Source organism: Ursus arctos, unplaced genomic scaffold (assembly GCF_023065955.2).
Source record: "Ursus arctos isolate Adak ecotype North America unplaced genomic scaffold, UrsArc2.0 scaffold_14, whole genome shotgun sequence".
Classification (NCBI taxonomy): domain Eukaryota; kingdom Metazoa; phylum Chordata; class Mammalia; order Carnivora; family Ursidae; genus Ursus; species Ursus arctos.
The window spans coordinates 4,994,669-5,015,833 of NW_026622808.1; the positions used below are offsets into that span (position 1 = coordinate 4,994,669).

At 42.4% G+C, this 21,165-nt stretch overlaps 1 long non-coding RNA gene across 2 annotated transcripts in view; it reads left to right on the forward strand.

Moving 5' to 3' along the window:
* The window catches only part of LOC113271231 (uncharacterized), a 251,948-nt gene extending 230,783 nt beyond the window's left edge, over positions 1-21,165 (forward strand). Inside the window, exons 5-6 of one of the 2 annotated variants that reach the window (XR_008959022.1) lie at positions 18,592-18,714; positions 19,245-21,165. This is a non-coding gene — a long non-coding RNA (uncharacterized LOC113271231). Of the gene's footprint in view, positions 1-2,167; positions 2,772-18,591; positions 18,715-19,244 lie in introns of those variants that run through there. The other variant, XR_008959024.1, reaches the window with a different exon arrangement.

Below are 21,165 nucleotides of genomic sequence, written 5' to 3' on the forward strand. Positions count from 1 at the left end.
ACCTTGTCTATTCATGTTCTTTTTCTTTATTTTAGATGTTTGATTATATGTTATTGATTTTTTAGAACTCTTTATATATTATGAGTTTAATCTTTTTTCCTGCCATTGCACATTTTTTTCCAGTTTCATCTGGTTTATAGTGTTTTGTGACTCATATTTTTTTAATGGTCACGTTGTATTATTTATCTTTTTGATTATGCCTTGACTCTTATGCATATATAAAGATTATCTTTGTTCTAAATTATATAGCAATTGCTTTCCCAGTTTTTTTTTTTAAAGATTTTTTATTTATTTATTTGACAGAGATAGAGACAGCCAGCGAGAAAGGGAACACAAGCAGGGGGAGTGGGAGAGGAAGAAGCAGGCTCATAGCAGAGGAGCCTGATGTGGGGCTCGATCCCATAACGCCGGGATCACGCCCTGAGCCTAAGGCAGACGCTTAACCGCTGTGCCACCCAGGCGCCCCTGCTTTCCCAGTTTTTAAGTTGCTTTTTAAATATTTTCACCTACAAATTCACTTAGACTTTATTTTGATATAGGATGACAATTCTTTCAGTGACAAGCTATCACCTGGTGAGTTACATCACCTATCTATCGACTTAAAATGTCTCTTTTAACATATACTAAATATCTGGGCTAGTTTCTGGTCCTTCTTTTGCGGTGTATTGATTTCACTTTTACATTTCATATTTTGCCTCAACTTATAGGACTTTATGCTTCAATAGAGGAATTTAATCATTTATATTTAACATGATGAGAGTTATTTTTATTTTATTTCTGTGACCTAGTTTTATGTAATTTAAATGCCCTCTTATTTTTTCTTTACTTTTAATTTTTTTTGTTGTTGTTTTATGGGCTGCTATTCTTTTTCATAAATTGCTTTCCTTCTAGTGACTCAGAAGAGTTATGTTCTCTTTGGCTCAATTGTTATTGAGAACCTAACTGGCAATAACAGAAACACAATATTCGTGAGTTGTCTTTATGTAAAATAAAGAAATTAGTGAAATCATATGGTGTTTGTCTTTCTCTGAATAGCTTATTTTGCTTAGCATTATACCCTTTGGCTCCATTCGTGTTGTTGCAAATGGCAATATTTCATTTTTTTATGGCTGAGTAATATTCCATTATGTATATATGTATATATGTGTATGTATGTATATGTATATGTCTTTATCCATTCATCAGCCTCTGGACACTTGGGCTTCTTCCATAGTTTGGCTATGGTAGATAATGCTGTAATAAACATAGGGATGCATGAGTCCTTTCTAATTAATATTTTTGTATTCTTTGGGTAAATACCTATTAGTGCAATTCCTGGATCGGAGGGTAGTTCTATTTTTAATTTTTTAAGGCATCTCCATACCGTCTTCTACAGTGGCTGCACCAGTTAAAAAATAAAATGAAGGGAGGGGGGATGGGAGACAAACCAAGAAAAAGACTCATAACTACAGTGATGGTCACCAGAGGGGAGGTGGGTGGGGGCATGGGGGAATACGTGGTGGGTATCCAGGAGTGCACTTGTCGTGAATTGTTGAGTCACTATTTTGTACACCTGAAACTAATATAACACTGTTATGTTAACTACATGGGAATTAAAATTTTTTTTAAATGAAGAAATTAACACTCATTTAATACTTTATTCTGCCATCTCCTGGGTTTGGGTTGACAGAGTATAGCAGTGATCAAAGGATTGACGTTCTCTATGTCTAAATTGCCCCATCTCTAATGCGGGTATAATAAGAGCATCATAGGGTTACTGTGGAAATTAAATGAGATAATGCATATAAGCATTTAGAACAGTGCTTGGCACATGGTAAGTCCTTAGGAACAGTCATGATAACAAGGATCTAATATACCCTTTGAAATGTTCAAATTATTATCACTTGTATCAAAAAACTTTGTATTTAATAATTACTTTTACTGCCTTACTTTTGGAATGATTTAGACTTTAGTTTCTACTTTACTGGTCTTGGAGCTTAGCATCTGCTCTTCCACGCTGGATTTTCATAGGTGCAAACTCTATTTTGATTCATCTACTCATTGATTGGAATATTTTGAGTAATTTTTGGCTATATACATGTATTATAGTTGTATTAAGTTTGCAAGAACCAGGAAAAAAAATCATGGCTTTTACAAATTTAGAGTTTAATTTTTCTTTCGTGTCCAGACATGCTCTGGAAGTTCAGTGTCACAAAGTAGTCGGGAACCCCAGTTCTGCCCGCCATGTCATTGCGTCTATTCCCAAGAAACGGAATGGCTGTTCCAACATCATCCATCTTGTCTTCATTGCATCCAGCATGGAAGAGGAAAGCCCGAAGATGAGCATGGCCCCTCCCTCTACGGAGATTTCCCAGAAGTTGCATCTACCACATTGGCTTACGTCCCATTGGCCAGGATTTAATTATGTGGTTACAATGCAAGGGAGGCTGTGAAATAGAGTCTTCGTTCCAAGTAGCCATGTGCTCAGCTAAAGATTTATTTCTGAGAAAGTGGAGGATAAATACTGGGATCAACTGGCTGGCTTTTCCAAGCCTGCCTTTTGGCCACCCAAATATCCATGGGCTGTTTTCCCCACACATATGACATCCTCCTCTCCCATGGGAACATGGTCCCAAGTCCTCCCCAGTTAGTGCATCCCACCCGCCTCCCCCGATTCCTAAATGATGCACAACCCTGTCCCTCAGGTCTGGTGTGGCTCCCCATGGGTCAGTCATTTATTGTTTCAACCACAGGTGTTCTGTCCTTCCCATACTAATCTACGCCAAGGAAGAAGAAATGTGAAAATTAAAATAAAATAAAAACATATTTTTGGAGGAGAAAAAGTCACCGGTCAGTGACTTCTGTGTCTTTCCAATTCTCTCCCTTTCCTCAATTGGACCTATGACAATGACCCAAGTCAGAACAAGAGTAGCAAAGACCCTCCTTCTTGGCAGCTGGCAGGTCGCCCAGTGTCCCATGTCATAGCCTCAGCCTCTGCTCCTTGCTCATTGTTCTCTGTGGTCACACCCATGGTGGGTTTGGGGGCGGTCTCTTCTTGTGTTTGAGGGTCTTGGAGTTGCTTAGAAGTTGAAAAGTTTCTGGCATTTGTAGCCAAGCTAGTCATCTCTTTGGACACAATTCCTTCAACAACTTAGTAGGAGTCCTGTCTACTTGCTCCCAATTGGTTCCATGTACAAGTTATCACCACCAAAGATCTCGTCCCTATAGCTTTTCCCCAGGTCTTTTACCTACTGGCCCCTGCTCTGCCCAGCCCTTCTCTCCAGTTAAGGCTGATGACCTTGAAGTGGTTTGAAAAAACAGGCTTTGGGGTGATCCTGGATAACCTGCCCATTCCCACCAGACTGGGACATGTCATCTGGCCAGAACCCTTAATAGAAGGTATTTCAAAAGGGATTTGGGGCCAGAGTTTTATCTCTTACTAAGTCCAGATCTCAGGTTACTCCTTAAAACTGCTTTTGTTTAGTTTCTAGTGGAAATTGTTTTGTTTTCATTCCTGCAAACCTCCGGGTTCCCAAACTCTCAGCTTAGACTGAAGACCACAGGCAGAAAACGCTTCTCCTAGAAGAGTCGTGTTTCCTGAAGAGTCGTGTTCCCTCCGGCTCGCAGCCCGGCTAGCTGTGGGCCAAAGTTCGTCTGTCTTCTGGGGAGAACAGCAAGAGGCAACCAACACACCAACATCCTGACTGTTTCCTACCATTTTCTCCAATTCTTCCTCTACCCCTGGAGTGCACTATTCTCCTTCCCTTATTTTCATCCTGTTTGAATAGTGTCTAGGTCTCATATCTGTCCCCTTTCCACAGCATCTTTCTCTCCGATCTAAACCTGGGTGGACGGTTACCAGTTCAGAAGCTGAATAGCCAGACACACTCTGTGCTTCAGACACTGCAGTCCTGGTAGGGTCACTCCTCTCTGCAGCTTTTCTTTTCTGCATCTTGCCACCTGCTGTGTGTGACTGGTGGCCACTGCCCACTGCAATGGAGGATAATCCTTTATCCTGCCTCCATTGCCTTGGCTGGCCCCTGGCTTCATGCCCAGGTATTCTGGCTGCCAGGCCAATGGAATTCTACATGACTTCGTCCCAGGTGCTGTGACCAAGCACGCGGGAGACTGGAGTGATAACGCTTGGTGTGTGGAGACCCTGCACTCTGAGCCACTCAAAAGCTCTGCAGTTCTACCCATCTATACCGGCCAGGGAGAGTCCTTTAAATGAAGCATTCCCTTTGAGCTTTTCAGCGTCCCCTTGCCTCCAGCCTCGCCCAACCCAGAAGCAACAACAATTCTAAAGGGGCAGAAAGGTTTCCCTAGATGTTTCTAACGAGGCCCAAACTGCCTTCTGAGGAAGACGTCCTACAATTCTGCCCAGGCTGTCCTTCCCTTATATCTAGTTTATATTCTCACATTTCAATAGCACCCTCCCCTTGACTGTGATGCTTAGAATGACTGCTTTTCTGCTTTTAGGTTTCCTGGGTCAGTTCATTCAGAGCAGCAATGGTGGGAGGGGGAAGGAAGCCGGTCCCCAAGGTGCTATTGTTATTTCCAAGCTCCCAGCCTAAGCGTGTTACTCATGGGCAAGACAAGGAGGATAAGGCGCAGCAAGCCACCTCTCACATAAAACAAGAAGCACGGGCTGTTCCGAAAGGAATCCACAAAAACTTCGGTCTGGCCTGGACTGCTTTCCAAGAACTCTATGTGGACAGTGGCAACAACTAGACCTAAGAACTAGTAGCTGGGTAAGGGCTTTTGTTCTCATGGCAAGCACAAAGCAATTCTTCAAGAACAAATGGCCGGTGTGCGATGGGATAGAGACAGAACGTCAGATTAATGGCGTCTGGGGAACCCATGCCGCCATCTTGACGCCGCCATCTTGACGCCACCACCATTCTGTGATTCGGGCTACACTGAAACCCATGTTGTGGAGGCGGCTCTTCCCTTCCTTTGTGAGTCAGCCTGGAATGCAAAATTAGAGGAACTTTGCACTGAAAAAAAAAAAAAAATCCCCCACGTCTCACTTATTTCTTCCCTTATTTGAACCTTTCCTTTCACAGTTTTGATTAGTGCCTTTGCCCATTTGGAGAATATTTTATGATCAGGTTTAAGAGGAATCCATCCATGGCTATTTGGCTGCCAGAAACTAAATAAATAAATACATAAAGAACAATATCCAGAGAAAGCCAATAAAAGAGGCTTTAAAACGTGTGTGTATGTGTGTTTGTGCTGATCATGTCTTGAGGTTTCACTCTTTCCCGTCTTCTGTGGGGAGAAGGTGCTGGCAGGCCGTCTGGACGCGCCAAACGCTGATGCGGAGTGGATCCAGGCTGGCTGCTGTCGACAATTCTTTGATGGGCCTCTTCTAGAAGGAAGATTGATGTGAGTCAGCAAAGCCCTCATTAAGTGAGTCACACCATTAATAAAAGGTGCAGATTGCAGCATGGTGTTTATTTCAGTGTTGATAGAAACCAGGACACAGTGGCCTTGAATCAAAAATAACCTCGGGCCAGACACATTGAACTTGGATCAGACCTGCAATCCCAGGCATTCATTCCACCCCAAGGCAAACACACAACCAGATACAGCATTGCCTTCTTTGTGCTGCAGATGAGTTGTTCCTCATCGCCAGTTCCTGCCCCGGGCTTGACAGTGTACAGAGCCCATCCACTTGGGATGGCCTGGTCCCAACTAGAGTAAACCTTACATAACGGTTAAGCGATGTGCTTAGGTTTCGGCCAGTCCTGGGTCAGAATCACGGCTCTGCTGTTTTCAATGACGTGTGAACTGAGTGGATTCATTAACCTCTTTAAGTTTCGCTATATAACCTATAAGTACTCTTACTAGACTTATTCAACTTCCTCGTTTGGGCCCAACATCCTTAAATTCTCTAGTTTATTAGTGAGAATGGTAGTCCCTCCACTGTGGGGTGTGAAGATACACTAGGTAATTTAATTAAAGAAATCATCTCAATGAATGGCACATAATAAAAGCTCAAGATATTACCCTGAGGGGCGCCTGGGTGGCACAGCAGTTAAGCGTCTGCCTTCGGCTCAGGGCATGATCCCGGCGTTATGGGATCGAGCCCCACATCAGGCTCCTCCGCTAAGAGCCTGCTTCTTCCTCTCCCACTCCCCCTGCTTGTGTTCCCTCTCTCGCTGGCTGTCTCTATCTCTGTTGAATAAATAAATAAAATCTTTAAAAAAAAAAAAAAGATATTACCCTGAGATTTGGGGACTGTAGACATTATGCCAATTACTAGAGAAGGAAACTGGAGTTGAGAAAGTTTGTTTGTCTAAGATCATAGAGAACCTGATGGTGCCAGGAGTTGGAACAAGTTCTTCTTACGTCAGAGCGAGGATTCTTTCAAAGCCACCCGTAGCACAGGTGTCTGAAGGATGGGCCTTGCTCACTCTCCAGGAAATGAAATTGTCTCATACTTTCTCCTGATTCTCATTGGCTTCCTGTTTTCACCTTATTCGCTTTGGTGTAAATGCCAGAAGCTGGGGATGCCCTAGCAGACAAAACAAGGTGCTTCCTACCTACCAGTTGTTACAGTCAAGTGACAAGGCCATTGTAATTTGGTGTGATGGGTGATCCAGGCGCCATTCAGGTGACACCTCACCTGTCTTGGCGGGGAGTGGGGCAAAGAAGGTGATCAAAGAAGGTCTTGCGTTTAGTAGGTGGTCCAATAGGTAAAACCGGTTGCTTACTTCTCAGGGTAATGGCTTTGAGCTGAGCTCTGAGGGACAATAAGCGTCATCCAAGTAAATGTGGGGAAGAAACGCGATTCAGGCAACGTTTGATGCCTTGAGGGCTCTAGGGGAGCGGACATACCATATTCAGGGAGCTGTAGTCAAAGTGCAGGGTCAACGAGTCTGTTAGGGATTTTAGACCGTATTCCCCACGCAGCAACTTGGCTTCCAAGAGGAGCATTTTGGTTTAAGTGGTTTGACGCTGTCCTGTGGACAGCACCATTTTTTCACACAGGCAGAGTTTGATGCAGGAGTGAAACATACCCCGTCAGAGGGAAAAACGCTGTCTCATTACCGAACAACGGACCCACCATCATTCATGATCTACATGGTCGTTAGATCAGGTCTAGCCAACAAATAAATCTGTTCTGTACATTATTGGATACCTTTTAAAGTTAAAAGCTTAATAATTACAGAAGAAAATGTGACTATTTCTATTATCCTAGGAAAAGTAGATCGAAAACTATAGGGAGACATTGAAAGATGTGCCTCCATAAAATCAAAACTTTCTCGAGCTGCAACAAAAGACCGATAAAAGCTGAAACATACACAGAACAGTAACATTTTTGTAAGTGTGACAATAATTAAATAATAATTTAATTAAATTATTTTAAAATCCTAATGCATAGTTTCTAAACATCAAAAGGAACAAGATAGAGCAGATTTGTAAGTAGCTCATAAAAGAAAAATGCACAGAATGCATGAGGGCAATGAATCATGACTGTTTCAGGAATGGACACATGCCAAGTGCAGAGAACATCCATGGCACGTGGTAGAAACTACTTGCTGAGTGAATAAACATAGAACCATCTTTGGCTTCACTAGCGCTTTCAAAGAATACTTAAAAACCTACAAGATTGGGGCGCCTGGGTGGTTCAGTTGGTTAAGTGTCTGACTCTTGGTTTTGGCTCAGGTCATGGTCTCATGGGTGGTGGGATCAAGCCCTGCATCTGGCTCCCTGCTCAGGGGGGAGTCTGCTTGAAGATTCTCTCCCTCTGCTCCTCCCCCCACTTATGCACTTGGGTGTCCGTGCATACTCTCTCTCTCTCTCTCAAATAAATAAATAAATCTTTTTTTTTTAAAAACCCACAAGATTTACTTTCCAATCATGAATTTAGTCAAGATTAAAGATATCGATAACCTCCGATCAGAGTTAGAGAGGATGTGGGAAATTTCAACTACAATTCACTGAAGCACACTGTATCGATTATAAATTAGAAACACTGAATCCCCATTAGAGAGGGGCTGATTAAATAGATTAGAATATGTCCATGAGTCAAATGAAATACTACGCAACCACTCAAAATGTTTATATAGGCGGATTTCAATTTAGCTTGGAGACATCTTTATGACACATTTGAAATTGAAAAATAAAACTGAGAAGCTGCAGAAGGAATAATTTAAGTGTTTCACTATTAAAGTATCATGTTTGCTATAGGTTTCTGGGAATAACTTTAGTGAGTGAATGAAGTTTCCTCTGTTCCTAGTTTACCAAGGTTTTTGTATTTATTTTTTATTTTTTAAATGCAGTGTTGCTGATAAAAGCATTGGTAGTCATCCATTTTTTGTTCCTTGTAGATATCCTTGGTTTTTTCCTCTCTCTCTCTACTTCTCTTTAAAATTCTTATTTTAGGGGCACCTGGGTGGCACAGTCGTTAAGCGTCTGCCTTTGGCTCAGGGCACGACCCTAGCGTTCTGGGATGGAGCCCCACATCAGGCTCCTCTGCTAGGAGCCTGCTTCTTCCTCTCCCACTCCCCCTGCTTGTGTTCCCTCTCTCGCTGGCTGTCTCTCTCTCTGTCAAATAAATAAATAAAATCTTTTAAAAAAAATTCTTATTTTAATGAAATTTTGCCATAATGTACAAGGTGATGGACCTTTTTCATTCAGTCCTGCTCAACATTTAATGAGCTCTTAATTCTAGTATTGCTTTTATCTCTCACTACTTTCCATATCCCTTTCTCTCTACCCTTCTATCCAGCATGTTTTAATTTTTATTTCATAATTATCTTTTTCTTTCTTTGTGCTGAACATCAGATCAAGTTTTTGGTCCACTCTATGAGCTTGTGAATTTATTCTTTTTTATCTGTATCCATGCTGCTTTTGGTCCATATAACCGAGCTTTTGATTTTTGTAATAAAATTTATCATTCACAAACCCTCTAGTTGATTCTTTCTCCCTTTTTAAAATGATCTGTGATGTCTACTCCATATTGTGAGGGTTGTAATTTTATATATATATATATAATATATATATATATTTTTTTAAGATTTACTTATTTATTTTAAAGAGAGAGAGCACAAGCAGAAGGGGCAGAGGGAGAGAATTTTGCATGGACTCCATGCTGGCTGTGGAGACCAACATGGGATCTGAGCTCATGACCCTGAGATCAGGACCTGAGCTGAACCCAGTTGGCTGCTTAACCAACTGTGCCCCTATTGTTCTCATTGCTCTATTAAATCTATCCTCTTGACTCTCGTCTCAGTCAGCTCTTGTTGTGATAATGCTGCGTAACATATAGCTCGGAAAAGCAGTGGCCTACAATAACAAGCATTTATGTTTCTTGCTCACAGGCCTGCAGACTAAGGTGGCTCTACTTTAGATGGCATTTGGGTGGGCTGGACTCCTGGATTGAGGTGGGAATCAGGTCTGTTGCACTTCACACTCTCCCTGGACCAACAAGTAACTGGGGGCATGTTCATTTCGTGGTCGATGGTGGGGAAACAAAAGATTAAACCACTCAGTGCAGCCATGTTTGTAGTCATGGCTCATGGCCCCATCTACTAATAATGATTTTTGTTTATATGCTCAGTCTAGAATTTTTCTCAGCTAGCATTTCTGTAAGTGTGCTGTGATGTTTGTCAGCACTGTCTGTTTGTGGGGGAGGGCGGAACTTGGTGCCAGATTGATTCTACCCAAGCTCGACTCTAGTGATTACCCACCAGATGCTGTTGATGCCCCACCTGTGTCTCTTTGGCAGACACATTCTCACGTGCCGGCTTCATACTGTTAACTACTCATGACTCTGCCTAAAGGCTTTCTCTGGCCATGGTAGCTTGCTCAGCCTACACTTGGAGCAGGACCCAGGAGACTGGAATGGGGGGCCAGTGAATGAACACCCCTAGAAGCAAGCCTCAATCAATCATGGGCTGGAAATGGATGAATACACTAGTTTACCTGTCTTTCAGGTGGGACAACTCACAAGTGTGTATTACACGGTCTCACAGTCACCTCCAGCAGCACCGAGGCCCAGTTGCCCTTGGTTCCTCTACTTTAGATAGTGACCTACTCTTTAACAAAGCCTATATTGACTTCCTTCCATCCTTCTCTTACCTCCTCACTCTCCTGTAGGTGTTTCCTGAGATTATTTCCAAAATAAATGATTTACATTCCAATCCTTATCTCAGCATCTGCTTTTAGAGGAATCTAGCTTAAGACAAAAGTCTATTTTGGTAATAAAAGTTAATGGAAGGGGTCACCTGGGTGGCTCAGTCAGTTGAGTGCCTCTTGATTTTGACTCAGGTCATGATCTCAGGGTCATGGCATCAATATCAAGCCCCACATCAGCCTCCACGCTCGGTGGGGCGTCTGCTTCAGATTCTCTCTCCCTCTCCCTCTGCTCCCACCTCGCTCATGCGTGCTCTCTCTCTCAAAAGAAGAAAAAAGTTAATGTGAGGATTACATTTCCTTCTTTATACTCTCCAGATGTGTCTACATGCTCTATACAATCAGGAAAAACAACAACATCGACACACACACACACCCACACCCACACCCACAAAAAGAACTCCTATCGTATATAATTGCCATGAGCTTGCCCTGACTTCTCTTAGGAATTAGAAAAATACACAAATCAGATAAATTAATACGCCCCTTTTTCACTAAACACAGGCAAATTATTTTGGTGTCTATGGTGCAAATTCTAATTTGGAAGATGCATTGAACCACATAGGAAAAAATAATCAAAAGTCTCAGAAGTCAATAGATTTTCCCCAGTTTCATCATAAAAAGAGAACATGAAGAGAAAAGCTGTCATTTCTTCAAAGTGCACTGATTTTACGGGGAACATCATGTTCATTTCAAGAAAACCAGTGGATATGAAGTTGCAGTATTCATGGGAATCATCTTAAATACCTCATCCTTCTACCTCCCTCCTCTGCACTCATGACCTCCAAGAATAGGATGGACGAGCTGTTCATCAAGAAATTCAACAAATTCCTCATCGTTCTTTGCCAGTCTCTGGGACAGGTTAGAAAAGGATGATGGTAAAAGGTATATGGTTCTCCGTATCAAGGTGCTGGTGGAGAGAGACAAAACACATAAATACATGAACAAGGGTATTCAGATTATGATAAGTTCTTTGAGGGAAATATGATAGGCGGTTACTTTGGAGTGAACTGAGTTTCTCCTCAAAAAAGTGGAGAGGGAAATCCTGTCAGGAGAAACTTCATTTGCGCTGTCTTGAAAGATGAGAAGATGCCAACGAGGAAGAAATGTTCCAAGCTGAGCAAAGGGCAGGGGGGGTGCCCCAGCGCTGGCTGTTGTGAAAGTACAGAAGGGGAGACGGGTGGTTCTGGAGAACAGCGAGTGATCACATTTTGCAAAACAACAAAAACAAACCAAAAACCTACAGTGAAAGACCCCCAGGGTGCACCTGGGTGCCGCAGTCCGCCGAGAAACCAACTCTATGATTTTAGCTCAGGTCATGATCTCAGGGTCCTGGGATTGAGCCCCACATGGGCTCCCTGCTCAGCGGGGAGTCTGTTTGAGGATGCTCTCTCTCCCTCTTCCTCTGCCCCTCCCCTACCAAGTGCGTGCTCTTGCTCTCTCTCAAATAAATAAATAAATCCTTAAAAATATATAAATAAAGGGGCGCCTGGGTGGCTCAGTCAGTTGAGGGTCCAACTCTTGGTTTCGGCTCAGGTCATGATCTTGGGGTCGTGAGATCGAGCCCCATGTTGGGCTCTGTGCTCAGCAGAGAGTCTGTTCGAGATTCTCTCTCTCCTTCTCCCTCTGCCCCTCCCCTCCACTCTCTCCCTCAAATAAATAAATAAATCTTAAAGAAAAAAAGTAAATAAAAACAAAGCAAGCAGAAGCAAGGAAGTGATAAAGATTAGAATAGAAATTAATGAAATAAAAACTGAAGAACAGGGGCGCCTGGGTGGCACAGCGGTTAAGCGTCTGCCTTCGGCTCAGGGCGTGATTCCGGCGTTATGGGATCGAGCCCCACATCGGGCTCCTCCGCTAGGAGCCTGCTTCTTCCTCTCCCACTCCCCCTGCTTGTGTTCCCTCTCTCGCTGGCTATCTCTGTCAAATAAATAAATAAAATCTTTAAAAAAAAAAAAAAAAAGAAAGAAATTAATGAAATAAAAACTGAAGAACATTAAAGAAAATCAATGAAATCAGAAGAAAACCCTATCTCTCTCTAACTCTTTCTCTCTAAAAATAAATAAATAAAGCTTTTAAAAAATCATCAACAAATACCTTCAAGTATAGACTGAGGCACACTGAACTGTCATACCAGCTCTTGGCAAAGACAAGGGAAAACAAAGAACCCTCTCATATACTGTGTGTGAGAGTATAAATTGGTACAGACTTTTGAGAAGGCCGTTCCATAATTCCCATTTAAATTGAAAATACTCTTTAACTTTTTACTTCATTTACTTCCATATGGCCTGAAATTTTATACTTATGTATTACTTTTACATTTAAAAAGCTAATGAAAAGCATTTAAAGCTGTACTTTTCACATTTACCGTACCGTGACCCATACGCCACGTCTGTGCACACATAGAGTGTGGGAGGACAGAGCACAAAATACAGAGTCTAAAAGCCGAAGAACAAGCAGGTATCTCAAGGCAGGAGTAAGCAAAGAACCCAGGCCCTGTAGTGGCCGTGAAAATGTTGGATCAAATGTAAAACTCAAATCTAGTCGAAACCAGCTCAATATCAATTTCTCGCTTTAATTAAAAGTGTATTGCTTGAACTATGTCCAACCCATGTCTTTCTGGAATTTCTGTCTTGCTTTTGGTTCCAAAACTTTTCACCATTTATCACACTTTACAGCCACCCTTCTAGGAAGGAACACAAGGTTGGTCTGTGTAAGTTAAATACAGAAGTGTATGCCAGTGCTGTTGTTACGTCATTTCCCGCAGGTGATCCAGGAAGAAGCTTTGAGCCCCAAAGTGGCAGATCATGGAGGCCAATTCATTGCAATCAATTTTTCAATAACCCCAACTGGGCCAGATTCAATCCAATAACAAAAGATGAAAGTGTCTAAGTCTATTAAACTATCAGGTGCCTGAATTTACTTAAATCACATATTAATTTCCTTCCCTGATCTCACTGCTAAGCTGTCAAAGCGCTATCCGTGTGTCACTGAATCAACTATTCGGGGGTCAATTATGCTGAATTGCTTTACTATTAATTGGATCACAGCCCAGCAGACTTAATTCAGTCTTCAGTCTGGAATGGTCCATGATCCAATCACCCCCCATGTCCTCTCTCTGAAAGTAACACAAAGGAATGTGTTGTCTGATCGTCCTCTTGGAGGTCAACCTTAAAATCCAGGCGTGTACTCTAACAACCGGGTTATAGTAATGTTGAGTATAACCATTTGTGAGCATGTCCCAAGAGCAACTATTTCACTTGAGGCATAATGACATAGTCCTGTTCCCCCACCCCCGAATGTAACACCCTCAATGTAATGGCTTATCACTTCTCGAGTCCTTCTTCCCATCCCTCTTCTTTGTAACCCTCATTCTTCCAGAATGGAATTTTCTACCATCTACCCCAGACTTCTTTAGCGCTTTTGCAAGTGCCCACATGCTCTCCCTCCAGTTTCCTGCTTTTAATGTTCTCAAAAGCCTGCTTTGCATCGTGGCCGACTGGAACGAGTCCAAGAGTCCTTTCAGAAGCGCAATGCATGGTATCCATTTTCACTGAGGAAGAAGTGAGGCATCTTGAAGGAACAATGAAAGATTCTTCTTAGCTGCGATAGTTTTTGCAGCTTTTAAAAACACCTGGATGTATTCTAGGATATTCTTGATGGTCAGAATTTCTCCTTCCAAATATGGATCTAACCCACAGCTGGAAATAACATGTTCTCCAAATCCCCTTCCCAAAGAGCTAAAGATCTTCCCAGCATTTTAAATCATTTAAAGGCACTTAACCACTCAAAGTGGTATGAATTCTCCTTCCACTCACATGGAAAGCATTGCACAATTGACAAAGAGCCTTAGAGGGGCTTCAAAACCCAAGCTAGAAAAAAAATCAGGAAAAGCAAATACTCTAATAGAGATTTATGAATGAAAATCTTGAACTAAACCATCATGAAAGGCTTATCAGGAATGAGTGAACAGTCCTCCCTTGGTCTCACACCCAAACTGGCAAGAATTTATTTCTGCTGGCTGGAAATTGGACTTCTACAAAATAAATAAATAAAATAAAATAAAATAAAATAAAATAAAATAAAATAAAATAAAATAAAATAAACCATGAACACAGTAAGAAAAAATCAGTTTTTTTCTTTTTCTTTTTTTCATGAGAAGTAAACCAACTCTTAGAATTATGTCAGTAGAGCGTACATTTGGGGATGGCTGCATTTTTTTCCATCCCCATTCTTCTAGACCAAGCCAGTCTCGCCTCTTATCTGAACCAATACGACCCTACCTAGTTGGACTTATGGCTCCCACTCTGGCCATGCCAAGCGTTTCTTCAAAGAGCCTCCAATCATATCCCCTCCCTGTGAAACCTTCTAATGACTTTCCATTGTTCTTAGAATAAAACCTAAACCCTTCACCATGGTCAGTAAGGACCTGTATGATCTGATTCCCTACGTGTTTCTGCAGCTTACCTTGAACCATCTGTATTAGCGATGACACTTCAACCTTGACCTGTTCTTAGAACGCGCTTTGCTGTCCCAGCTCCGGCCTTCTGTACTCACTACTTGCTCTGTCTCAAGCACACTTTTCCTGGCTGCTTTATTATTTTTTTTGGAGATTCTCATCTTTTAAATCTCAGCTTAAATCTCACCTGGCAGAAACCTTCCCCGCTAACCTATCTAAGGCAGACCACCCTTTACCCCCAGCCACTTTTTATGACATTCATGGGTTTTACTTCTTCTCAGCACTTACTGCTTTCGTCATCCTGTTTACTACTTTTTCTTTATTTCTTCTGGAATAGAGGTTTGGTCTGCCTTGTTCAGCACTCTATCCTCAGTGTTTAGAACATTGTCTAGTAAATATAACCTTTGATAAATATTTGTTGAATAGATAAAGAATGAATTCAAAGATCCTCTCTAAAATATAGAGGTTAATAGTCAAAACAATTTATTGTGAACCAAGTACAATAAATCCATACTCGTTCCCCATGAATGAGCTATCTAACGAGGACAAAGTAACGCCATGGCTGCGAAGAGCCCAAAAGCACATTGTTTCCAGAGATATTACTTCCTTCTTGGGCTCTATGTTTTCAAACTACTCTAAAGCAGTGTTTTTCAAAGGTTCCTGATGATCAGAATCACGAGGGGCACCTGTAAGCACATGGCCTCCAAGACTTGGCACTTGGAGATACTGGGATAGTTGAGTCCAGGATGAAGTCTGAGAATTTGAATTTTTTTTTTTAAGATTTTATTTATTCATTCGACAGAAATAGAGACAGCCAGCGAGAGAGGGAACACAAGCAGGGGGAGTGGGAGAGGAAGAAGCAGGCTCCTAGCAGAGGAGCCTGATGTGGGACTCGATCCCATAACGCCGGGATCACGCCCTGAGCCGAAGGCAGATGCTTAACCGCTGTGCCACCCAGGCGCCCTGAGAATTTGAATTTTTAAGAAGTGCCTCCAGGTGCTTTTTATCCCAGAAGTTGGGGAAACACTACTCTAGGGCAGAGATTGGAAGACTTTGCTGCACATTTGAACCCCAAATCCCAGACTGCAACCTCATGCCAGGTAAATCGGAGTGTTTGGAGGTAGCACTTGGGCATCTGTTTTTTTATAAAATTCTCCATTATTCCAACATCTGTCCAAGCTTCAGAATCGTTCCTCTAAAACAGTACTTCTCAAACTCTAACTTGCTTATGAATCGCCGGGGGGAGCTTGTTAAAATGCAGATTCTGGTTCAGTAGGTCTTGGTTGGGGCCCGAGATTCTGGTTTTTTTGTTCTTGTTTTTGTTTTTTTTTTCATCAACTTTCAGCAAGGTTGATGCAGCATCTCCTTGGACCCCTCCTTGAGCAACAAAGTTCTAGCGAATCCACCAACGGTACGATGCATAGTGTCTTCATTCATTCGGGCTCTTGCAACAAAATGCCCAGGCTGGGTGCTTATTAACAACAGGCATTTATTTTTCACAGTTCTGGAACCCAGAAGTCCAAGGTCATGGGGTCAGCAAGGTCAGAGGAGAGTCCTTTCCAGGTTGCACACTTACTGTATCCTCACTTGGTAGAAGGGGTAAGGAGCTCTCTGGAGCTTCTTTTATGAGACCACTGATCCCATTCTTGAAGACTGCAGCCTCCAAAGTCCCCACCTCCTGTTACTATCATCTTGGAGATTAGATTTCCCCTTACGAGATTTGAGGGGGGGAACACAGACGTTCAGGCCATAGCACATGATGTCATTGGCCATGCATATGGTGTAGAAACCTATTGAAAGTGATTTTGTCTCTGACCTCACCGTGCTGTGCCAACGAATTAGATTTTGTTATAGACATGCTTTCTGTCGGGGGCTTTGGGCTAATACAACACATTAGAATTTTCTTGACATTTTCATTCGCACATACATGAGGGTCCACTTCATGTTAGGCGATGTGCTTCCTCTTCTGTGGATGGGAAAAAATCATGATAAAGCGAGCAATAGGAATTCTGCCTGGAAAAGGGGTATTTCTGTGTCACAAATAGTTTCACAGTCATCGTCTTCTGTCCTAAAACAAATGAGAGTACTCAAAATTCTTCAGATCTTTTAAAGGGATAGGTTACTAAGATGGATGACAATCTTCCAGGCATATTCATGGTACATAAAAGTTTGTGATGGGGTTCAGGGACACATTGTCCCCAAATACGGCACCTTGGCATACTAAATACGTAAACTGAAGGAGTTTGAGGATACAGCAGAAACGGGAAGCCCACTCTGACCTCCTCCCCTTGGCCTTCTTCCCTGATAGAGGTCATTAAACTCCCACGTGAAAGGTACCCTCCCTGTACCAGGAGGAAAGAAGACATGCTTATCACCAAAGACGGGGAACTTGGGGGCCAAGAAGGCTGCATAAACAAACCTGGTTAAACTAACTTTATCTTCCTAGTTACTACTTCACTATTTACTACCCTTAGCCCAAACCACTCTATCTTGTCAATTCTTCACAAATTTATTGTTCCTCTGTCTAAAAGGTATCAAAGCTTTCTGATCTGGTCAGTTCTTTGGGTTTCAGTCTTTTGTGAAGGTTCCCATGTACACATAAAAATTCAATACAATGTGTGTGCTTTTCTCCTATTAATCCGTCTTTGGCCATTTAAATTCCAGACCCAGGCAGGGACCCCAAGAGGGTCAAGGAAAGCTTTTTCCTTCCTTACACTTGCAATCTGGGATGAACGGTTCCATCTGTGTCTTAAATCTGAATCTGGATTCTAAGGACATATACATATTGGTAAAGTCAATGATCAGTTTCTGGGTCTGGTCATTACCTATCACAGCAAGGCCTTCCTATAAGCAGAAGCCGTGATCGTGAGAAAGAAGTTTCTCTTGACTGGCTTTGGTCAAAGGCCATGTCTTTATATTCAATTAGTTAGACCTTTGGCAGTTTCATCACCGAGCAATAGATCTGATTATCTTCTTAATGACTGATATAATCAGACCCTTTATTGATAAAGCCACTGCTTTGCACTCAACCATAATGAGAGTTGAGGGAAAAAGAAATTGATCCCTTTGGTGAAGATTAATCTGTGCCCTTAAAATATGGAGTCTTTGGGGAAAGAGGGAGGTGATGCGATTCCATTTCTCTAATGCACTGATACCAATGGCATGAACAGTTCTATTATTGAACCTTGAATTACAGCTACAAAGTTATCCACTGTGAGAAGGATCATCATGACTTGTCCTCCAGGAACAAGAGACAGTTTGTTTGAAACCGATACGCAGAGCCAGATAAATTTAAGTACCGTATCCTAAGTTCCATTTGTGGAAAGAGAATCTCTATTCATCTACAGAGGTGACATATTTAAGACAGAGGTATTATCACAGAGTGGAAATAAAGCCCGTCTTCCCACTCGCTAACTGTTCAGCATTAATCAAACTTCCTCAGTAATGTAGGATTCAACTCCCTTAAGCCTAAAATTGAGCCTCAAAGTCCTTTCCATTCAAAAGTCTATGAATCTACGAGAGTGTTTCAGCTGGTTGTGTCCCTACAGTGGCTCGACTTGGAAATTGGAGCTTTGTAGCTTTTAGTTAGTGGGCCTTCGTTAGTCGATGGTTTCTGACAGCCAGCTAACTAACTGGGTATTACCAAGTCTATCACCAAGTCTATTCTCTCAGACTGAGAGTTGTAGCCTTGTTCTGGAATAAAGTGAAGATATTTGCACTCTGAACTGGGCTCAGCAGTTACCTCTCACTGGATACAAATTCACTTAACAAAATAAGAGGACACAGAGCCACATAGATGTTTATTCAGAGCCTTGCAAGTGACCCCACTCTCAGCACCCCTTTCAACACTGTTGTGAAAATTACAAGGTAATTGCCAAGTTCAATCTGCTTCCATGATGTAATAAATGGAAAGACCTGTGAATTGCTCCATTGCTAGACATTAAGGCAGGGAATGATGTCATTCCTTAAAAATAAATAAGCATAACCTAATGTCTTTTTATTAATAGTCGACTAATTGCTGCATCAGAAGAAGGAGAGCTTTGTAGAAGGGAATGAGAAACTGCGCCTGACATCATACCACCAGCACAAGAGGAACTTTATTCTCCGGGTGTACACACATCCACACACGGGTAAAATGACTTCTTAAGTAACGAATCCCCAGATAACGCTGTAAGAAACATGAAAGGGGTGTCAGCCATCCGATTGGCTCACAGCTGGAAAAAATTAGAGACTGAAAAATGACTGAGAAGTGATACGATGTGATCCATGGGGGAAAGGGCTGTCTGGGGAAGGAGGGGAGCAGCTCTGTTTCAAACGCGACCCCTCCCGCCATCACTGGGAGCCCTTCATTTCAGACTGCACGGCTCACCTATGCACTCCTGTGTTTGCTCAAGGGCCCCGCAACAAATGCAGGGTCTTGTTAAAGTGCAGTTTGATTGAATGGAAAGAGAAGCAATGAAAAAGAAATAATAACATTCACACATAGGGCAAGTTCAGAAGTCAAAACACTAGAGAAGAATCAGATTATCCAGTATTATGATATTTAAGTATTTATGGCCCAACGATTGGCCTTTTTTCTTATCAGTGGGTTGGAATGTTTCTCCCCAGGAGACTGAATTTGTCCCTTTCTCATCTATTCTGAATGTGATGATTTTTGTAGCACTGGGGGTAAAGAAGAAGAAGAAGAAGAAGAAGAAGAAGAAGAAGGAAAGAAAAGTCCATTCACAACTTCTGAAGTGTGTCCATCATATTTCCTGTGGACAGACGTCATAAAATACCTGGCCGGATTGAAATACATGATTCATTGGTAGTGGAAACACAATCCCACATGCGTTACCACAGATAAAGCTGATGGCAATGTGCCTCTTGTTTCCAACCCAGAATTTCATTTGCTATGAAAGTCAACACACATGCCAGTTAGGTGAGGCATTTCCACCTGGATCCAGGCCCTGTAAGAGAAAGAGGTCCAGAAGCTGTCATCAAAGAAAAACAGTCTTCTTATCAGCTTCTTGATCGGTGTCCTGACAACTGTGGGCCAGCCATACTTCCAGGGAACATTTCTCTTTGGGTATCTTTTCATACTGAGCCAGCGCTGGAGGACGTAGGAGTTAATCAGAATGAATAACTTAACAAAAGAGCATCCATATGGCCTCTGAGGATCGTAAACACAAACAGTTGTTCATCTTTCCTCCTGTATTGTGGAGCTGACACAGCCCCACTGAGATTCCCACCACTTACTGTGCCTAAGGTTCAGGGACCATTCTGGCCTGGTGAGCCCCAAGCAGAGTGCCCTTCATAATCAGACCCCTAATCGGGGCCCCAGTGATGAGAGGGGAAGAAGGACAGTGAAAAGGCAGAATGAAGAGGGAGAAAACCCAGTTAGGGGATTGCCATACAAACAGCCTTGCATGGGAGCCCAGGGACAGATCAAGAAGAGCGCTGGATTGGAGGGTACCGTTAATGGTAATGAATAATTATTACCAATGGTAATGACTGGAAATCAGAACATGAGTTCAAAGTGCCCACCTAGGGCTCTGGTTCCTAAAAAGTGGTCTCCTTGTTAGAAATGCAAATTCTCAGGGCGCCTGGGTGGCTCAGTCATTAGATGTCTGCCTTAGGCTCAGGTCATGATCCCAGGGTACAGCCCCGCATCGGGCTCCTTGCTCAACGGGAAGCAGGCTTCTTCCTCTCCCATTCCCCCTGCTGGTGTTCCCTCTCTTGCTGTGTCTCTCTCTGTCCAAGAAATAAATAAAATCTTGAAAGAAAGGAAAGGAAAGGAAAGGAAAGGAAAGGAAAGAGAAAGGAAAGGAAAGGAAAGGAAAGAGAAAGAAAGAAAGAAAGAAAGAAAGAAAGAAAGAAAGAAAGAAAGAAAGAAAGAAAGAAAAAGAAATGCAAATTCTCAGGCTCTATCAGGATGTGAATCGGAAACCCTGGGGAAAGGGCCCAGGGATCTGTGTCTTAACAAGCCTTCCAGGTAATTCTGTTGCTTGCTCAAGGTTGAAAACCATGGGTCTAAGAACCCTCCTGAAGTGAGGCCAGTCAATACTTGTCCTCTCTGAAAGCAAATTCCTCAAATTCCCATAATCCTCGCTCCCATTCCGCTCCCACTCTTGTCACACCCTCTGATCACAGTCAAACACTATGAAAAACACCTGCATGTAGAAAAGAGATAGTTTGCGTGCTTTCATAGCTGTGGCACTTTGGGCAAGAATAGCCACTTGCCCAACTGGACCTCAGTTGCCATATCTGCAAAGTGAGCGTTGGCAAGGTCCCTTTAGAACGAATACACGATTCTATGAGCTGTCGGTGCTATTACCCTAAACCCTAAATACCCACGACGGCTGTCATTGTGCTTGTTATCAAGGAACTCAGAAGGGTAAGGAGGTCTGATAATACTCCTCAAGATAGCAGCACAATGAACAATTGAAGCCTTGTAGATAATCAGACCCTTAGCAAAAACTGCCTGTGACATCACTATCTGAGACAGGGAAAGGGATCTACAACAAATAAACACATCTGAATTTATCAGTCTGCATTCTTGCGGCATACACCACAGATAGTGTATTCATGTTAATAAAGGC